Here is a 21,645-nt window from a genome sequence, read left to right on the forward strand (position 1 = left end):
TTACTCATTTAATTTTTCTTTTTAGGCATTTTTGCTTGGTAATTAACTTTTGCAATAGAAATTTTATTTTTACAGTCCTTGTGGAGACGATACTCATTACTTATCATTGTATTACTTGTTTGTGACTGCGTACACTTGCGTATCTAATTTCAACACAACAAGTTTTTGGCGCCGCTGCCGGGGACTGTAAATATATTTTATTGTAATTGTCAATTAGCTTGCAATTTAGTCTATTATTTTGTACTCATTTTTGGTGACTCTTGTGCATTGGCAGGTGAAAATTTTATATGAACGAGTACCAAGAATTTGTTAATATTGATCTATATCCTATTGATCCCGAAATTGAGCGCACATTCAGAGAGAGAAGAAGAGCTCAACATAGGGCTCAAGGGGAAATAGAAATGATGGATGACCAAGGAAATGGACGACGAGCTCAAGGGGAAATGGCCCCTAATAATGGTCAAAATGCAGTGATTATGGCGGATGATAGAGATCAAATCATCCGACACTACGCAGCACCTCTTTTCAATGAGCTCAATCCGGGCATTGTGAGGCCAGAAATTCAAGCTCCACAGTTTGAGTTGAAGCCAGTTATGTTCCAGATGCTTCAAACTGTGGGACAGTTTAGTGGCATACCCACCGAAGATCCTCACCTTCACCTTCGTCTATTTATGGAGGTGAGTGATTCTTTCAAATTGCCCGGAGTTACGGAGGATGCCTTGAGGTTAAAGTTGTTCCCCTATTCTTTGAGAGATCAAGCCCGAGCTTGGTTGAACTCCTTGCCTTCTGCGTCGGTTACAACTTGGCAAGAATTAGCGGAGCGGTTTTTGATGAAGTATTTTCCTCCCACTAAGAATGCCAAGCTCCGGAAGGAAATAACTTCCTTTCAACAATTTGAAGATGAGTCTTTGTATGAGGCATGGGAGAGGTTCAAGGAGTTGTTGCGGAAATGTCCTCACCATGGTATCCCTCATTGCATCCAAATGGAAACATTTTACAACGGTCTCAATGCTCATACTCGAATGGTGGTTGATGCTTCGGCAAATGGTGCTTTACTTGCCAAGTCCTATAATGAGGCCTATGATATTATTGAGAGAATTTCCAACAACAATTATCAGTGGCCCACTACTAGAGTACCTTTGGGGAAGAAGGTTGCCGGTGTTCTTGAAGTTGATGCCATTACTGCTTTATCTGCCCAAGTTGCTTCTATGTCAAATATGATCAAAAATATGAGCATGGGTCAACAAATGGGTCAACAGAATGTTTCCTCACATGTGGGACAACTTGAGGAGGTTTCTTGTGTTTTTTGTAGTGAGGCTCATACCTTTGACAATTGCCCATTCAATCCTGCATCTGTGTTTTACATGGGAAGTCAGAATGCCTACAACCAAACATACAAGCAACACCCAACCTTGCATACAGAAATCAAGGGGTTGGTACTAGTAATTCATCTATGCTTCCTAAATCCAACTTTCATGACAAGAACTGAGAGTTATATGGCGAAGAATGACACTGCGATCCAAAGTCAAGCAACCTCTATGAGAACTCTAGAAAATCAAGTTGGGCAACTAGCTAATGAGCTTCGAAATAGGCCACAAGGTACTTTGCCTAGTGATACTGAAAATCCAAGAAGAGATGGAAAAGAGCATTGCAAGGCGGTAATCTTGAGGAGTGGTAAAGTTACGAGTCAAACGAGGAAGAAGCTAAGGATAAAAATGAGCCCACTTCAATCCAAAGTCGAGTAGAGAAAAATGTTGAACCTTCTAATATGGCAAAGGAGCAACCTGAAGAAAATGCTGCAGCAATTCCTCATCAAAATGCAGCAGAAAAGTTACTTAGCAAGCCACCCCCACCATTTCCTCAAAGATTTAAAAAGCAGCAAGAAGATGGTCGATTCCAAAGATTTCTTGATGTTCTAAAGCAGCTCCACATCAGCATACCATTAGTGGAAGCTTTGGAGCAAATGCTCAACTATGTAAAGTTTTTGAAGGACATTTCGACAAAGAAAAGAAGGCTAGGTGAATTTGAAACAGTGGCTTTGACGGAAGGGTGTAGCGCCATGTTGAAGGTCGAAATTCCTCCTAAGTTGAAAGATCCCAGAAGTTTTACAATCCCATGTACCATTGGCGGAAGAGATGTGGGTAGAGCCTTATGTGACTTGGGAGCTAGTATTAATTTAATGCCCATGTCTATTTTCAAGAAGTTGGGAATTGGCCAACCACCGTCACTTTGCAATTGGTCGATCGTTCCATGGCCCATCCGGAAGGAAAAATTGAAGATGTCTTGGTGCAAGTTGATAAGTTTATTTTTCCGGCCGATTTCATCATTCTTGATTATGAGGCGGATAGAGAAGTTCCTATTATTTTGGGAAGGTCATTCCTTGCTACCGGGAGGACCTTGATTGATGTGCAAAAAGGGGAACTTACTATGCGGGTGAATGATCAACAAGTGACTTTTAATGTGTTCAATGCCATGAGGTTTCCGGATGAGATTGAGGAATGCTCTCGCATAAGTGTGATTGATTCTATTGTTGCTGAAAAATTTCACAAGGAAGCTTCGAAAGAGGAAAAGATGATAAGTTCTCTTGAAGAGCTTGAAGCTTTAAGTGAAGATGAAGAAACCAAAGTTACATGGGTAGAGTCAAAGCAGCCTTTCACTAAGTCTAGGAGGCCATTTGAATCTTTGGAGTTGTCAGAGAACAATTTCAAGCCTCCTAAGCCTTCCATTCAAGAACCACCCGAGTTGGAGTTGAAGCCGTTGCCTAGTCACTTGAAGTATGTTTATTTGGGAGATGGAGAGACCTTGCCGGTAATTATTTCTGCTATGTTGGGTGCCCAAAGAGAATGCTTGTTAGTTGATGTCTTGAAGAAATACAAAAGAGCCATTGGTTGGACCATGGCGGACATCAAGGGTAGGAATGTCAATGGGGCGGGTCGGATCTGATCCGACTCTGATCCGACCTGATCCAGATCATATACGGATCTGCCCCGCCCCGCCCCGCTGGATCAGATATTCGGATCGGATCTGATCCGACCCGCCTTATACGGATCGGATCTGATCCGACCCAACTTTTTTTTTTTAAATAAAAAAAAATATATTTTATATCTAAATTTATATTTTTTTTTCCAAAATTTATTTGTTGAAGAACTAATAATGCATTATTTTTTTTCTTATATATTTTTATTTTATTTGTCAAAATTAATAAAAAAAAAATATATCAAATTCTTATCACATAAAAATATAATATTACTATTGAAAAATTAATTTACCAAATTTTAGAAATTCCACTAATATAATCATTAATAATAATGTAGTATGATGATTACATGAAATAAATCTCCTCTAAAAAAATACATGAAATTAACTATAAACTTTTTATATGCTGTTCTTCTAGTCTTCAAGATTTACTGTGTACGGCTCCTACAAAAAAATAAATATGTTAATAATAAAAGTAAGATTTTTTATACTGAGTCACAACAAATTGTAATTTTTGTAACTTATACTTTTAGTGATGGACCTATTTTAGTCACAACATAAGAATGATGATTTATAATTAGTTACAATTTTTACTTTTAGTGAGAAATTTTGTTGTGATTAAAAATAAGATTTTTTGTAGTGATATTTTTCTTATCAATTTTTAGAATTTAAAAAAAAACAAAAATGGTTATAGAACACATATTTTTTAAAAACAAAAAATTACTTTTATTTTTATGATTAAAAATTTAAAAAAAATAAAAATATTAGCAAATGCCCCTTAAATAATTAAATATTTAAGAGTCAAATAATAGTATTTATTACTTATTATTATAATATTTAATTAATTAGTATTTTTATTTGATAAACAAAAGTTAAATATTATTCTTATTAATTAATAATATGTTTATATTAAATTTAAATTATTGTTGCATACATATATAAAAGTGATATAATATAAAAGTGTAAATTATTGTACAAATTAATATATTTAACAGTGCCTATACATAAATCGATCTATTGTGTATAATATCTGTTACTTTACTTTCTTATTATAACCTTATATTTAAGATTTTCGAAGAAGGTATGGAATTTCGCAAATAATAATAATTATTATAATCAAATAATTAAAATATAAAATGGCCAGTATGCATATATATTTTTATTTTTATATATATGTGTACGCATTTATATAAGAATTAAATTGAGAGAGTAATTAATTAAAATAATAATATATAGTGTGGTCTGTGGGCAGATCATATATGTCTAATGGTGGTATTCCACTGGCCTTACACCTTAAAAAAATATATTAAAAAGTAATTTTTTTTTTAAAAAAATATATATATTTAAAACGGATCGGGTCAGATCCGATCCGTAAAAAAATTAAGCGGGGCGGGTCGGATCTGATCCAAGATCCAATAACTATCCGAATGTTTCGGATCAGTAATGATCCGTCGGATCGGATCACTGATCCGATCCGAATGAATGGATCTTTTTGCCATGCCTAATCAAGGGTATAAGTCCTTCGATTTGCATGCATAAGATTCTGTTGGAAGATTTGTGCAACCATTCTGTAGAGCAGCAGCGACGGCTAAACCCCATCATGAAGGAAGTGGTTAGAAAGGAGGTAATCAAGTGGTTAGACTTTGGCATCGTTTACCCCATTTCAGACAGTTCTTGGGTAAGCCCAGTTCAATGTGTTCCAAAAAAGGGCGGAGTCACGGTGGTAGCTAATGAAAACAATGAGTTGATCCCTACAAGAACGGTGACAGGATGGCGTGTTTGTATGGACTATCGGAAGTTGAACAAGGCCACGCGGAAAGATCATTTCCCGCTGCCATTCATTGATCAAGTGCTTGATCGTTTGGCGGGAAAAGAATTCTATTGTTTCCTTGATGGGTATTCTGGCTATAATCAAATTGCCATAGCTCCGGAAGACCAAGAGAAAACAACATTCACTTGTCCATATGGTACCTTTGCCTTTCGGAGAATGCCATTTGGGTTATACAATGCTCCCGCCACTTTTCAAAGGTGTATGATGGCGATTTTTTCAGATATGGCGGAAAACATTCTTGAGATCTTCATGGATGACTTCTCGGTATTTGGAGAGTCTTTTGACACTTGTTTAGTTAACTTGGAGAAGGTTTTAGCACGATGTGAAGACACGAACTTAGTTCTCAATTAGGAGAAATGCCATTTCATGGTTCAAGAAGGAATTGTTTTGGGTCATAAAGTTTCTAACACTGGCATTGAAGTGGATAGAGCGAAAGTTGAAGTTATTGAGAAGCTGCCACCTCCTACTACTGTCAAAGGAATTCGAAGTTTTTTGGGGCATGCAGGTTTTTATAGGAGGTTTATTAAAGATTTCTCAAAAATCTCCAAGCCTCTTTGCTCTTTACTTGAGCAGAATAGATCTTTTGAGTTCACCAAAGACTGTCATGAAGCTTTTGTGACTTTGAAAAAAGCTCTTGTGTCCGCTCCCATTATTGTAGCCCCCGATTGGTCACTTCCTATTGAACTAATGTGTGATGCTAGTGATTTTGCAGTTGGTGCTGTTCTTGGTCAAAGAAGAGAGAAGGTGTTCCACTCAATTTATTATGCAAGCAGAACATTAGCTGACGCCCAATTGAACTACACTACTACAGAGAAGGAGTTATTGGCTGTGGTTTTTGCCTTTGACAAGTTTCGAGCTTACCTTGTTGGAACCAAAGTGGTGGTGTACATGGATCATTCTGCAATCAAGTATCTCATTGCCAAGAAGGACGCCAAACCGAGACTGATTCGTTGGGTGTTGCTTCTTCAAGAATTTGATTTGGAGATTCGGGATAAAAAAGGAGCTGAGAATCAAGTGGCTGATCACCTTTCTAGACTAGAAGGTGATGATGAGATAAAAAAAGTTGAGCAGCCAATTAAAGAGATGTTCCCCGATGAAGCTTTATTGATGGTGAGCTTAGTAAACCAAGACTCCACTCCTTGGTATGCTGATTTTGCCAACTACTTAGTGAGTGGGAGGACTCCATCTGATTTAAAAGGGCAACCGCTCAAGAAGTTCTTCCATGATGTGAGGTCTTATTATTGGGATGAACCTTTTCTTTATAAGCAGTGTGCTGATCGTGTGATAAGGCGTTGTGTGCCGCAAGAAGAGGTTCAAAATATTCTTGAGCATTGTCACTCATCACCTTATGGGGGGCATTTTGGAGGCCAAAGAACAGCTGCAAAAGTACTTCAATCGGGGTACTATTGGCCTTCCATGTTCAAGGATGCTTATGAGTTTACTAGACGGTGTGATAGATGCCAACAGGTTGGTAATATTTCTGCCCGAAATGAGATGCCTTTGCAAGTTATCCTCGAGGTAGAGTTGTTTGATGTTTGGGGCATCGATTTCATGGGACCCTTTCCCCCATCCTTTGGAAATTTATTCATTTTGGTGGCTGTAGATTATGTGTCAAAATGGGTGGAAGCAATTGCAAGTCCCACCAATGACTCTAAGGTGGTGATGAAATTTCTACACAAGAATGTCTTCACTCGTTTTGGGACTCCAAGAGCTCTCATTAGTGATGAGGGAACTCATTTTGTTAACAAAGTGTTGGCGGCTCTTTTGGCTAAGTATAGTGTCAAGCACAAGATAGCTACAGCTTACCATCCTCAAACGAATGGCCAAGCGGAGATTTCCAATCGAGAAATCAAAGGAATTTTGGAGAAAGTGGTGAATCCTACTCGTAAAGATTGGTCTCAACGGTTGGATGATGCTCTTTGGGCCTATAGAACCGCTTTCAAAACTCCTTTGGGCATGTCTCCTTACCGTTTAGTTTATGGTAAGGCTTGTCATTTGCCCGTTGAATTGGAACACAAAGCTTATTGGGCCACGAAGAAGTTGAATATGGATCTCCAAGCGGCGGGGGAAGCTCGAAAGTTACAATTGAATGAGCTTGAGGAAATGAGGTTGTTTTCGTATGAGAATGCCAAACTTTATAAAGAAAATACCAAGAAGTGGCATGACAAAAGAATTCAACCTCGAGTGTTTGAGAAAGGGCAGCGAGTTTTGCTTTTTAACTCGCGGTTGAGGTTATTTCCGGGCAAATTGAAGTCTCGTTGGTCGGGCCCATTCACCATAACCAAAGTTTATCCTCATGGAGCTGTGGATGTTTGTAATGAGCAATCCGGAAAGGAATTTAAAGTGAATGGGCAGCGTCTAAAGCATTATCTTGGTGGTGAGGTCGATCGAGCAAAAACCTCAATCACTTTGGAGGATGCATGAAGCGGAAGGTGGTTGGGTTGCCTTGTGTTCGAATTGTCAATTCTATTTTTAGGCAACCCAATGTTGGAAGAAGAACAAGTATTGTAAATATTTTTGAAAAAAAAAATGAAAATATATATATATATATAGAAAAATATGAAAGAAAAGAAAAAAAATGAAAAGAAGAAAAAAAAGTATATATTTTATTTTCCTTTATTTTTATTTTATTTTATTTTTTGTTCATTTTTCTTTTAGGTGTTTGAGTGGATTTTACACTTGGTTTGATGCTTCAGGTGGTTTTAGAACACAATTTGGAGCCTTGGAGGTGATTTGGAAGTTTAGAGATTTTGCTAAATTTTTGATGGAATTTTGCTGCAGCATTTCTGTGAAGCACAAAAGGAATTTTCGTTCATGTGGAGAACTTTCGCCTGCTGCAGCATTTTTCTAGCAAAATTTTAGCAAAAGTAATACATGTTCAAAGAGCACTCAGCAAGATTTTTGCTGAACTTTTGTGGAAATTTTGCTACAGCAGGCGTAATATCACTCACATTACGAGATGAAAGGTCCATCTATTACATATTACTCCTATTTTACTTATATATATTATCACTATTATTATTTTTTTTAAAAAAAAACATATATTTTTTTTAATATATTAATATTATTTTTCTTTTTTTTTTATCTCCTATTATTACATAAAAAAAAATTTAATTTTCAAACAATTTACCCTAACCCGACTTCCCCCCAGACCCCTTCAACCTTCGACCTCCATTCTTCTTCACCTTCGAACAGCCCCACCGACGACCTACAGTCGACCAAACCTCCAGCCGAACCCTCTTCGACCTCAACTCTATTGAACCCGACCTCCCCAGTCGCCGCCTTCCTTCCTCGATTCGCCCCCATTCCCACCAGAACCCTCTTCGACCTCCACCCTAGAAACAGCCCGACCCCCCCCCCCCAGTCCGACGAACCCCTCGCCCGCACTCAGAAAAACCAGACCCCCGCCCAGCCGCCTCTGTCCACCTCAGAAACCGCCCACATTCGACCTCCATTTTTCCAGGCGAACCGCTCCTCTCCATTTTTCAGATTTCATTCAGTGGATTTTCAGTCATGGTGAGATCTTTCTTTATTTCTCTTTCAAGAATTGGGTTGTGATGATATTGGAGTAGATATTCTAAAAAAAAAAAGTGTTGAAAATAATGTTGAAAGTGCTGTCCATGTCTGCTTATTTGTGATAATCCTAGTATTGGGAGATTGCATTTTGAGACTATACACTGTTTAGAAGAAGGAATATCTAAATGCTTTAGGATTAACTGTGGTGAACAATGATTTTGATTCTCGTGGGTGATATTCAATTGGGCTGATTTGTTGCTAAACTCAGTGTGTTTTTATTGGTTGTTGATGTTCTGTTGATCTTCCTGAGATTGTGTAGCAGATACTTTCGAGCTTGTTGTCGTGAGATTGAGCCATGGCAACCACCAAATCCAAATCGCGTAAGCGTAAAGCTCCGGCCAACACCTTGCCCAAACCTCCATCACAACAACCAACCCACCCAAACCCCCTTGCCTTGCCTTCCTCCACCACACACTCACCACCCCGTACTCGTCCCCGTAAGGCCTCCTCACCTAAACCCAAAGCTCCAACCACCAAAGCCGCTCCCTCAACCTCCAAGGGCCAACCCAAGCCTAAGCGCACCACTTCCACATCTCCACCACCTAAACAGAACCCCACTACTCGTCCTAAAGCCAAAGCCGACCCCGTCCGTCATCAAGAGCGGTTTGAGATATTACGAACCCGCAGCCAGTTGGCCGAGCGCGGCTTTCTCCCTGCCCCGGAAGCTTTACCTGCATATATTACAAATTTGATTGCGGAGCACAAGTGGGAGAAATTTTGTGCAATTCCTAAGCCTGCTGTGGCCTCGGTTGCCCCTGCATTTTATGCTGCACTTGATCCAAAGTATCCTGATGTCGTTAGAGTGAGGGGTCAGAGTGTCCCCTTTTCTCCTGATGTGATTAACGACTTATATGGATTGAGAGCTCCGCTTGAGGATGAGTTTGCTCTTTGGAGGATTAACCCAGCCTCTATTCCATATGACGCCGTGCTTCGTGCTGTTGCTCACCCGGGTTCTGAATGGTCTATCTCGTCTTCCGGCCACCGCACCTTGTTACACTCATCTCTACGGCCTGAAGCGAGTGTTTGGCTTGCTTTTATTAAGTGCTCTTTGATGCCCACAACACATGACACCACAGTGAGTCAGACACGCCTCTGTTTATTGTATTGCATCCTGGCAGGCAAGAAAATGAATGTGGGCAAGATCATTTATGAGGAAATTTGGAAGTGTTTTCAGAAAAAAGGCGGCAAGTTATTTTTCCCAGCTCTCATCACTCAGATTTGCCTAGCGGGAAATGCCGCTATTGGGGACGATGAAGAACTTCTAAGAGAGCGGATCAGCATTGATTTGGTCTCGATTCAGCGTGTTGCCACTCATTGCACACCCTCGACTGCTCCTCCCAAACGTCACCAGCCATCTAGCAGTCAGACGACTTCCGCCAATCTTCCTCGCACTCAGCAAGAACAAATCATGAATCGCCTAGCACACCTTGAGGAGAAGCAACTTACCTACTTTCGCTATGTTCAGGCGCGTGACACTGCATTAGCAAAATCTCTAAAGCGAATGGCGCCAAGGCCAATAGTTGACTTCCCAGTGTTCCCACAAGAATTGCTCGATGGGCTGATCCAGAAACTCCGGAAGACTCTAGCGCTTCAGAGGATGACCCCGAGGGATAGACAGAGGGAGTACTTTTTTTTTTTTCTTTCAGCTTCAGTATTTATTTTTCACTTGTCTTTTCTATTTGTGTTCTTGTTTTTTCTGTTATAGTTGTTGTTGTTTGTCTTGTCATTTTATGTTCGGGTTGTATCTTGTCTTTGTTAGTGTTGCCTAGGGGGGCTCGATGACGATGTCGTGTTTCCACTTAGTTCTTGAAACTGAATGTTTTTCTTTTTGAGTTTTAAGCTGCCTGTTTTAAGTTAACATGTTGGTTGCCCTTCGTTGTTGAAAGTTTGCCTCTCTTGATTGTGCTCATAGCTTGACTAAATGGTTTGTGTCACTAATTAGTTTGAATTAAACCTTTGTGAGAGTTTAAGTCTCTAGAATTACTTAGCAGTTTTTCCTTGAGGCGAAATCCTAGACATCCCTACCCCAAGGAAGTGATATAGGCCGTGTTTGGACCGTTTGAACCTTGAAGCCTACCCTTATGACTATTTTATCCCTAGTTTTCCCCCTTGAGCTTGATATTAGCATTCTCTTTTCTTAGCCACTACATAGCCTAGCTAGAGATACATTCTCTTTTTCACCTCACCCCAAGACGCATTGGTCTTTATAAGATACTAATTTTTATTGCATATTTGGGAGTTGTGGGGAGCGTAGTGAGTGAGTGTCAATTGGGTGAGTATTTGCCAATTTGCTTTTTCTCTTTTTCTAAACATTGAGGACAATGTTGTTCTTTAAGTTTGGGGGGGGGGGGGGAGTGGTTCTCACCTTTATTGTTCTCTTGCTATCTAGCTAGTTTATGTCATTTCTATTTAGTTTATATAAGTTTATTATTCAAAAAAAAAAAAGTTTGTACTTAGAAATTGTCCCCCCTTTCTTGAAAAAAAAAAAAAAGAGAGATCAAAGTCAAAAATAAGTTTGGGGGTGCCAAAAAAAAAAAATATGCATGTATATATATATATATTAGTAAATAATTAAAGCTAGTGGCAAGAGTTATATTTGGTTTGTGGGGTTTCTTTAGGGAAAAATTTATTGTGCATTGCCTAGGTCCTATAAAGATCAATGTGTTTAGGGTGGTTCGAACCGAAATTAATTTTCCTTATCCTACCTTCACCCTAGCCTATCATTACAAGCTTGGCTAAGTCTTATTGATCCTTGGAGTGGTGTGTGTCTACATTAGTGGAGAGAAAGTTGTTAGGTAACCTATGGAGTCATCATTTGAACTTGAGGACCAATGTTTAGTTTAAATGTTAGTTGAGCGAAATTGTTTAGGAGAAGCTATGTTTAAAAAAATAAAAAAAAAGAGAGGGGCACTTGACACCTACTTTGGGCAGCGGCATTTAAACTTAAAGAATTTGGTTTAACGCTTGAGCAAGATCTTCATTCAGTTGCCTTTTGCAGAACATTATTCCTGAGAGCTATTTCCCCTAGGTGTGTGCATTGACAAGACAAGTTGCATCCTGTTTTTGTTGAATATCTTTGTTCAGTTCAGTGACGTTTGTTTTGAAATTCTGTGAGCTGTTTGTTGTTCTAGTTGTTGTGGTTTTGTTCTCATCACTCGAGGACGAGCAATGTCATAAGTTTGGGGGTATTTGATAACTCTTGAGTAAAGAGTTATTTGATATCACTTTAAGCATTTTTTTTTTATGTAATTGTGTGTCATTTAAGTTATGTTTGTCTCTTAATTTGTGAAAGTTTCAGTGTTTTATGTTTGTGTGTGTATTTTGAAGTTGTTAGTTAAAATCAATAACTCTTGTGCATAAATTGGCAAAGAAAATAGCAAGTTAGTCATGTTCTTAATTTTGCTGAAATTCTGTGAAGTTTTTGCTGCAGCAAACAGATTAGTGGCTGATGTGTTTTATTTTCTTAGAAAAAGGGTGAGTTGGCATTTCATTAAAAGAGGTGGCATTTGTGGAGATGACGTGGCAATATAAGAGTGGTGGCTGGAGCTATTACATGGAGAGGCTATCAACATGCCATGTGTAGGGTTTATTTGAGGCAAAAAGGTACTAAACCTAAGGAGATTGGAAAGAAAAAGGGGCCTCCATTTAGAGAAAAAAGGGGGCTGAACGAAAATAGAGCTTTTGGGCTGCCATTTTTATACAGAAAAAAAGAAGATTGAAAGAAGAAGAAGAAGAAGGAGGAAAGAGGAGAAGCACAACAAGATTCAACATCCATCCCTTTGGAAAACTCCTCTATTATTGTTTGCTATTTCTTTCTTCTCTCTTTTAATTTCTTTAACTTAACATTCAAACTCCATGTCTAAATTTTATCTTGTAATGGTGGTTCTTAAGTTAGCTATGAGCTAAACTTTTTAATGGTTTGAATTGTTGAAGAACCCTATGTTTAGTTGAGTAATTTTCTTATGCAAATATTTAGTAAAAATTCTCATGTTCATTCAAGTGTGTGTATTGCTAATTTCTTGATATTGTTTGGCCACCAATAGCTTGATTATTGAGTTATATTTAATTCTGGAAAGGTTAAATGTAATGGACTTAGCTTGAATGACACAAGTTCTTAATCTTTTTTAGATTAGATTTGAAATAACATAGGAATATGTTATATCCTTGTGTAACAATTGAGAACTATGCTTGAAATGGTATTCTTGAGCTTGCTTGGCATAGGAATATGTTTGAACAGGTCCAAGGATTGATTGCATAAAATTTGGAAGAGTTTTGTGGATTTTGATGGTGTTTTTGTTAACCTGGGATTTTTGCTAAAGATTTGCTAACTTTTTGCTGCAGCAAAAACGCACAGTTTTTGCTAAACATAGGGGGATTCAATAGTTCAAGCCTTTCACATTTCAAAAGCTTACAACTAAATTTTATTTTCATCTTGCATCCACTTTTGAGTTAATTTACTTGTTTTCTCGTTTATTTAGTTGATTCATTACTCATTTAATTTTGCTTTTTAGGCATTTTTGCTTGGTAATTAACTTTTGCAATAGAAATTTTATTTTTACAGTCCTTGTGGAGACGATACTCATTACTTATCATTGTATTACTTGTTTGTGACTGCGTACACTTGCGTATCTAATTTCAACACAACAATAGTCCCTAAGGTCGCCATTTTTGTAAGTCCGTTGGTTCTCAATTTAACAGATCTATTAAATACGGATAAGAATGCCACGTGTTTAAATATTATTGGACCAACTCATAATTTTAATTAAAAAATAATTTAAAATGATTTAAATAATGAATAAATTATTAACAAATAAAAAATAAAAAACTTTAATATGTTATAAAATAATATAAAATAATATAGTAGATGAGAAGAAAGAAGAAGAAGATGAAGAGAGAAAGAGAAAGTGAATGAGAATTTTTGAGTTGTTTATTCTAATGGGGTGAACCCCTATTTATACAAATACAAGAGTGAGATATTAAGAAACTAAGAAAAAGGGAAACTAAGGAAAAGAGGAATGTTGATTACAATTCATGGTAATAAATAAAAGATTTGGACATCCACATAATTATTAATATTTATAACACTCCCCCTTGGATGTCCATAATAGCTGCCTTATTAAAAATCTTGCTGAAAACTTGGTCAAAGGAAAAAGAGTATAGTGTAAACTAACTCCCTCTCATTTAAGCATTTGTGGAGATCTTCTAATCGACGAATTTCGATCTTATTTACCGTCTTCTCAAATGTTGATGTTGGTAATAACTTTGTGAATAAGTTTACAAGATTGACACTTGATTAAATATATTGAAGACCAAATATGCATTTTCTTGAAGCGTATAAAGAAGAATTTCGTGAAATGTGTTCTAACTCTATCTCCTTCAATGTACCTCCTTTTAGTTGAACGATGCAAGCAGTATTATCCATAGAGAATTGCTTGGGTTGATACTTCTTTATTGAGTGCAATCCATATGTTTCCCGAATATGCTATGTCAATGATCTCACTCACACACATTCTCTACTTGCTTCATAAAATGCAAGTATGTTAACATGATTTATAGTTGCCTCGTTAAAAACCTTGCCAGAAAAACCCAGTGGGACAAAATCTGAGCTAGGGAAAAGAGTACAATATATATTTCATATTCATAATTATTTGCAAGTTGCCTCGTTAAAAACCTTGCCAGGAAAACCCATTGGGACAAAACCTGAACTAAGGGAAAAAGAGTGCAACATGAATATGTCTCCCCCTCATGCACATATGATCCATAATTCTTTTGGTGATAATATATCTCATAAGATTATTGTTATCACTTTTAAAATATCACCATATATAATCTTTGATCATATATTTTCTATAACTCTTCCAGAGTATGTATGGACTTCTAAATTATAGATAAGGGGTTCGTGGAACATTAGTCTTTATCCAACTAATTGTATCATTCATGTGTGTACACAACTTTGTTCATACAAAAATTTAAAATTTCAAGTAGATATGAACATAACACATTAATGGTACTACAAATTTTCATTTGTGACAATGATGGTACTCCAAGACCATATATTTATTCCATCTTGTTTTATGATCTTAATTTCCATATCAAATGATCATATATCTATAATTCTTGATACATATGAAGTACTTCAGGACTTCAATACTAATGAACAAACTTTATACATTAATATTTCTCGAAATACAAAAGAAATAAAAGTTTGTTCTTCAATTAATCAAAAACTCTTCAAGAGTCTATCACAACGTATAATTTACGTATTTATATTGCATAGACAATCATAGGTATTTTTCAAATAATAATTTACTTACATGTCTTTATTTCATACAAAGATCTTTGTCATATAGTGCGCGCGACTTTGAATTTATATCACTTAAGACATGTATTAAATTCTTCTAGAATTTTTAGATAAGGCTTATTTCAAATTCTCACTATATTAGGAGCTCCAAATAAATAACCTTTTGTTGCAACATTTATGTGACGCTTATAAATCCTTATAAAATATATTCCAGGCTATAATCAAATCATGATTATATTTTCTCAATATTTAAGCCTTACTTCAATCAATCTCATGTCTATGCAAACTTTGTACAACAATTCATTATGTACAAATACATATATGCAAATTTCTCATTAGAAATATTTATTTGCACACCCTACAGGTCTTACTTCACTTTATGTGAGTAAATTTGCCTGGATTGCGTCATAATATTTTGGCCAAAAATCAAAATGTATGTCGATGATTCTCGACAAATCTAATACCATGATCCTTGCTATCTCATGTTAGTTTATTGCATATGCAAACATTCAATATTTATTGTCGACAAAAATTTCAATAAATGATAATTTCCTCCCATATTGACATAACTTATAGAGATCTCTTTAAATTACATATTTTTCAAATATGTTTATCATTTGTAGGTACCTATATAGAATCACTTCAGGGATTCAATTATGATCAAATGTGTTATGTCTAACTTCTCTTGGGAGTCTTTTCGAGTACCGTTTTCATCACGGTTATCATTTTAATACTTTATAACAATAAGGTATCTCCATGAGTACCTCTAGATTTAACAACTTCAGGGCAAATCAAATGAACATTTATTAATAATTTCTACATTGTTCATTTACGCTTCAGGCGTTTTCAACTCATTCTATCTCAACTTTGAATAATATTGATTTGCAGTTGGTATATATCATTTTGAACTATATTGTTCTTATATACTTTGTGCAAGGATCATTTTTCAAAAATTATCATCGATCCCAACTGCTTCTCTCCCCCTGATCGAGAGAATTTTTAAAAATTGTGATATCTAATAATATTAATATACCTGTAGGGATTTCAGTATATCACAATGAATCAATATTTGTTTAAACTCATATATACTATATGACATTGAACTTCAGGTTCAATAAACTTCAGTTTCAAGTTCAATCCTTATGAACTTAATTCATTTCTAAGAATGAGTCATACGTGTATAATTAGAAATACATAAATTTACACATTTTGTAAATGCATGATTATATAATCTTATCACATCGATAAGAAACTATGCAATAAAAATCTAACAATGGCTCAAGATTGTTAAGAAAATATAATTTAAATATTTTCTATATGTAAATATATGCACATTCTTCTTTTGAGCCTTATAAATAACAATGAGAAGAATCTTCTGGTTCTTCAACAAAATTTAGTCAAATTCTTTGATAATTTATTGCATATGATTGATCATGTCAAAATAATTCAATTCATGAACTTCAGGTTCACTATAATTTGTATTTCAATGAAACTTTCAAAAGGTAATGTAAATTCATTACAACATAATCATTACAAGTTTCATTTTTATATACACGAATAATATAATTATATTATTCTCCAAAACATATACACTCTTCAGGAATCACTATCATCAATTCAATGATGTGTATAATTTAAAAGATACATGACAACTTCATCATGTTATTGTAATGGTCAAATAGATATAACCATAACATATCATTCATTTTTCCTGATATCTTTTTAACAAGTCGTCTAATTTATTAATAGACTATTCATCAGTCTAATTATCATGACTTGATATATTATATATTTAAATGTACAACAAGTACATATAATAAGTTATTTATTATCACTTTCATAACTAGATAAAAGTTACACATCTAGGTACATACAAAGACATTTTACTACTCAAAGTAGCAATTGTATGTAAGACTTCTTCAGGAAGCTTTTCAACTAATCATTTTGTGATTCTTTATCACTTTGATTATATTGGATCACTAACAAATATTAGTAAATTATATATCCACTTTTGGGAATATGCAAACTGAATTATATGGTAACTATATATTTACATATCATGTACCAATATATGTGAAATCTATATTCTTTGAAATAGAATTTCATGCCTATTCATTCTCTTTAGGTAATGATATTTAAATATTCTAAATGTACAATAAGTTTGTACACTTCACATTCTATTAAATAATCAAGTATACTTTTATCTTGATTATAAGTGTGTCCGTACTACAAGTACGCGACCACTATTATTCAATTTCACACATGATATATAGATTTCATGCACTTTGATTGTGTGTGGTATCTCATCTTTTGGTTGTTTCCACTTTTTTTTGGAAATATTTGAGTAGTAAATAATGTCATTGATTATTTAAAATCATTACATTCACTTCGGGGAATGACGTTGAACAAGTAGAACATTATTATAAATTTCTTAAAAATTTATTACTTGTTCATCCATAAAAATATAAGAAATTATTCAACAATTTCTTTTACGATATTTCAAAGAATATATGAATGCAATTTTTGCATAGTCTTCAAGATGTATGCAAAATTTAATCTTTAATATATGTCAGATTCAATAATTTCCAACATTGCAAGTAATAACAATGTATAATAACATGACTAATACGAGGAATCTTTAAAAGTAATTGACTTCAATTCGTATCATTCTCTGCAGAGAATGATGAACAATAAATACATGCCTTGTGTATTTAAATAACATTAGTCATGCTCATTGTTATTCTTATACTTTGATGTTTCAATGCAATTTTCTTAACATTCTTTTTGGATATTCAAAACCCACTATAAAATTGCATCAATAATAATCATTTTTAATGATTCTTTAGTTGTATTCACATAAATACAATCATTTTTTTTTGACAAATATAAAACATTTACTTCAGGAAATGTTTGTCAAAATCTATATCGATATTAGATTACTTTTCATTGTCCTCAAATGATACAAGAACATATATATAAATATGTATTCATCTCTTTCATTATATATCCATCAACTATATAATGAATATTACGTTTGCATAATTTTCAGGATATATGCAAGATTTTATTGAGGACGCATAATCATCAGGATATATGCAATATTTTATCGAGGATGCATAATCTTCAGGATATATGCAATATTTTATCGATGATGCATAATCTTTAAGATATATGCAATATTTTATCGAGGATACATAATCTTCAGGATATATGTATAATTTATATAGATTTTCTTTATCATATCATAGGCAAACATATATTGTAAATATTATGAATGATAAGAACATAATATGTATATATATATGAATCAATAATAAATATATAAAAACATATACATATATATATATAATATATAGATATATATATAGATAAAAAGAAAAAAGAAAACCAAAGGATTCTTGAAATTGTTTCAGTTAGATAAGTATATATATAAATATATATTTAGTGTATCGTGACTTTGAAACAATTCAAGAATTTTAACAAAATACTTACATTGGGTCTTAGGCAGAGACTCGTGCTGATAACGTGTTATAAAATAATATAAAATAATATAGTAGATGAGAAGAAAGAAGAAGAAGATGAAGAGAGAAAGAGAAAGTGAATGAGAATTTTTGAGTTGTTTATTCTAATGGGGTGAACCCCTATTTATACAAATACAAGAGTGAGATATTAAGAAACTAAGAAAAAGGGAAACTAAGGAAAAGAGGAATGTTGATTACAATTCATGGTAATAAATAAAAGATTTGGACATCCACATAATTATTAATATTTATAACATAATATTTTTTTATTTCCTTTTTTCTTTCCATTTATTTTATCTGGACTTAGTCTCCCTCATCAAGCACGCACCCACAGACCTTTCTTCATCAACCAACAATTTTTTCTTGCAAGTTGTATTTCAAATCTTCTTTCTTTCTTGCCTTCCACCACCACTTATTTAAACTCCATACTGGAGGTTGGCTCTCCGGACTTCGAAATTGCCCAGGTCGAAGCCATGGCGGGTGAGGCTTCGACAACGGGGATAGCTACACACAAGGGCCAAACATCACGGGCAGAGAGAAGCGGTAGATCTGTTCAGATCTTGTCGACGGCGAGTGGCGGTAGTCCACCTTTTCTGGTCAGATCTCGCCGACAGAGACTGCCATGGATGATGACAGTGACGACCACTCTCTGAATCTCACTCCTACGCCATCATCGACGCCCACCGCAAGAAGAGGGATGACGAAATTGAGGCTGGGTAGTGGGTACCAAATCTTTTAATGTCAGCTTTTTTTTTTTTTTCTGGGTTTTGTTTTGAAAAAATTATTAGATCTTGTTGTATATAAGTTGCAGAACCCCAAAGAACAGATTTGGGCTTTTGAATTCAATGGTATGTCCCTTTACCAGATTTGAGAATTGTTTTTTTTTTCTTAAAAAAATTGGTACAAATTTAGTTTCATTCTAGTGGTTTGAGCTATGGTTCTTGACCTTGGATGAGCTATTTGAATTTTATTGTGCAATTTCAGATCTGAGTTTTTACCCAAATTTTCTTGATTGGTTATAACAAATTTTGATGATTGAATTTGTAATTGGTGGTTGTGGTGGTACTATGATGGTCATGGTAGTATAATGTGTAAAGAAGATTGAAGAAAAAAAATTAAAGAAAAACCATCTGGAAAAAGGAAAAATAATTGGAGAAGAATTGAGAAAAAAAAAAGAAAAAAGGAAAAAAAAAATTATTATTTATTATTTTAATTATTATTATTTTTTAATAATTTTTTTTTGAATAAATTATTTATTATTTTAATTTTTTTAATTAAAATTATGGCTGGCCCAATAATATTTAAACACGTGGCATTCTTGTCAGTATTTAACAACTCTGTTAAATTAGGTACCAACGGACTTACGAAAATAGCGACCTTAGGGACTAATGCCGCCAATTTTCTGTTGGGTTTTATGCCCTAAATAAAACTCATTTCAATATAATCAGATTTACTTATTAATATAGATCAGAAATAACATTTAATGTTGCATGGTTCACATGATTTATTTCATGATTATATGTACATAATGTATAAATTCATCTGAAACCCTTTTCACATACTTGATCCTGTTTATTGTGCCGTCAACACATTGGAAAGTAAACATGACTATGTGAATAAAGTTTCCTAGATTTATCAGACATAGGGTTTTACTGATATGATAATCTACAACAGAGTTTACTTGTATTTGGAGAAATACTATGTTCTTTCCAGAACATTGGTTAAAGTAAAGCTCAGGTTGGATGCATGGAGTATGCATCGGAAGGGACCGATATTGAACTTTGACTTAGATTTATTAAACTTACCGTAATATCTATTCAAGTCAATATCGCCTAAGTTGATCCTAGATCAAATGATCTTAATCCTGATATGATTAGGCTCAATCTTGAAAGGCTATTCGTGTTCTTTGATTTGTTAGTTAAGCCTACTTTTAGGTCAGGGTGATACGTACATTTTGGGAACACGGTAGTGCAATTGAGTGGGAGCGCTATCATAAACATGGAATCTATAGCTTCTATCTGGCGAATAGTAAGCAAAGGATGATCTCCTTCGAGCTTGACCAAACGAACATAAATGGTGGAGTACTCATTTCACATAAGCTGAAATATCATTTATACGGGGTCAAGTGTTTTAAGGAATAAATACATTGTAGGGTGTAACGGTAATTTAATCCCTTTACAGTGTAGATCATTCATATAGAGGATCATTGATCACATTAGGATTATAACAATGGATAACTAATGATGTGTCTATATGGTGGAACATATAGAGCATTCTATATACTGAGAGTGCAATTCTAAGTTCTATGCGTGGATTCAACGAAGAATTAATAAGTTAGTGAATTTTAGTGCTAAATTCTTGATCTACTTATTGGAAGCTCGGTTATATAGACCCATGGTCCCCCCACTAGTTGAGATAATATTGCTTGTAAGACTCATGTAATTGGTTTTGATTAATCAATTATAATTCACAAATTAGACTATGTCTATTTGTGAAATTTTCACTAAGTAAGGGCGAAATTGTAAAGAAAGAGTTTATAGGGGCATATTTGTTAATTATGATACTTTGTATGGTTCAATTAATAAATATGATAAATGACAATATTATTTAATAATTATTTATAGTTATTAAATAGTTAGAATTGGCATTTAAATGTTTGAATTAGGAAATTGGCATTTTTGAGAAAATCAGATACAAAAGGTGTTAAAATTGCAAAATTGCAAAGCCCAAGGCCCAATCCATTAAGTGTATGGCCGGCCACCTTTGTAGCTTTTTTAAATTGATTTTTTCATTATTTTAATGCCATATAATTCAAATCAAACCCTAGTGGAATGCTATAAATAGATAGTGAAGGCTTCAGGAAAATAACACACTTCTGAATCAGAAAAACCTGAGCCTCCACTCTCTTCTCTAGCCGCCACTCTCTCTCTCTTTTCTTCCTCAATATTTCGAACCTCTCTTAGTGATTAGAGTAGTGCCCACACACATCAAGTGATACCTCAATCATAGTGAGGAAGATCGTGAAGAAAGATCATCAACAAAGGAGATTCGGCATCAAAGATTCGAGAGAAAGAGATCCAGGTTCAGATATTGATAATGCTCTGCTACAGAAAGGAATCAAGGGCTAGATATCTGAACGGAAGGAGTCATATTATTCCGCTGCACCCAATGTAAGGTTTCCCAAACTTTATATGTGTTTATTTCATCGTTTTAGAAAGTTCTTATTTAGGATGTTAATAAACATACTTGTGAGTAGATCTAAGATCCTGGTAAAATAATTCCAACAACTGGCCTCAGAGCCATGGTAATTGATTTACTTGCAAGAAATTTGGACTTTAAAACGATTGTTTGTATGTTCTTTGGATGGTATCATGTTGTATTGAGTGTTATTTGATGATTGATTGATGTTTGTGAAATTTTCGTGAAAAATAATTGTGATT

At 34.7% G+C, this 21,645-nt stretch overlaps 1 long non-coding RNA gene and 1 other non-coding gene across 2 annotated transcripts; one reads left to right on the forward strand and one right to left on the reverse strand.

Annotated features, from left to right (window-relative positions):
- Positions 1-860: 860 nt before the first annotated feature.
- On the reverse strand, positions 861-967 carry LOC115724249 (small nucleolar RNA R71). The gene has a single exon (XR_004013049.2). It is a non-coding gene; the product is annotated as a small nucleolar RNA R71 (small nucleolar RNA).
- A 9,761-nt stretch (positions 968-10,728) lies between these two features.
- LOC133030758 (uncharacterized) lies at positions 10,729-12,510 on the forward strand. Its single transcript, XR_009684296.1, has 2 exons — positions 10,729-11,411; positions 11,851-12,510. It is a non-coding gene; the product is annotated as an uncharacterized LOC133030758 (long non-coding RNA).
- Positions 12,511-21,645: the final 9,135 nt, after the last annotated feature.

This window comes from Cannabis sativa, chromosome 9 (genome assembly GCF_029168945.1).
Source record: "Cannabis sativa cultivar Pink pepper isolate KNU-18-1 chromosome 9, ASM2916894v1, whole genome shotgun sequence".
Taxonomy (NCBI): domain Eukaryota; kingdom Viridiplantae; phylum Streptophyta; class Magnoliopsida; order Rosales; family Cannabaceae; genus Cannabis; species Cannabis sativa.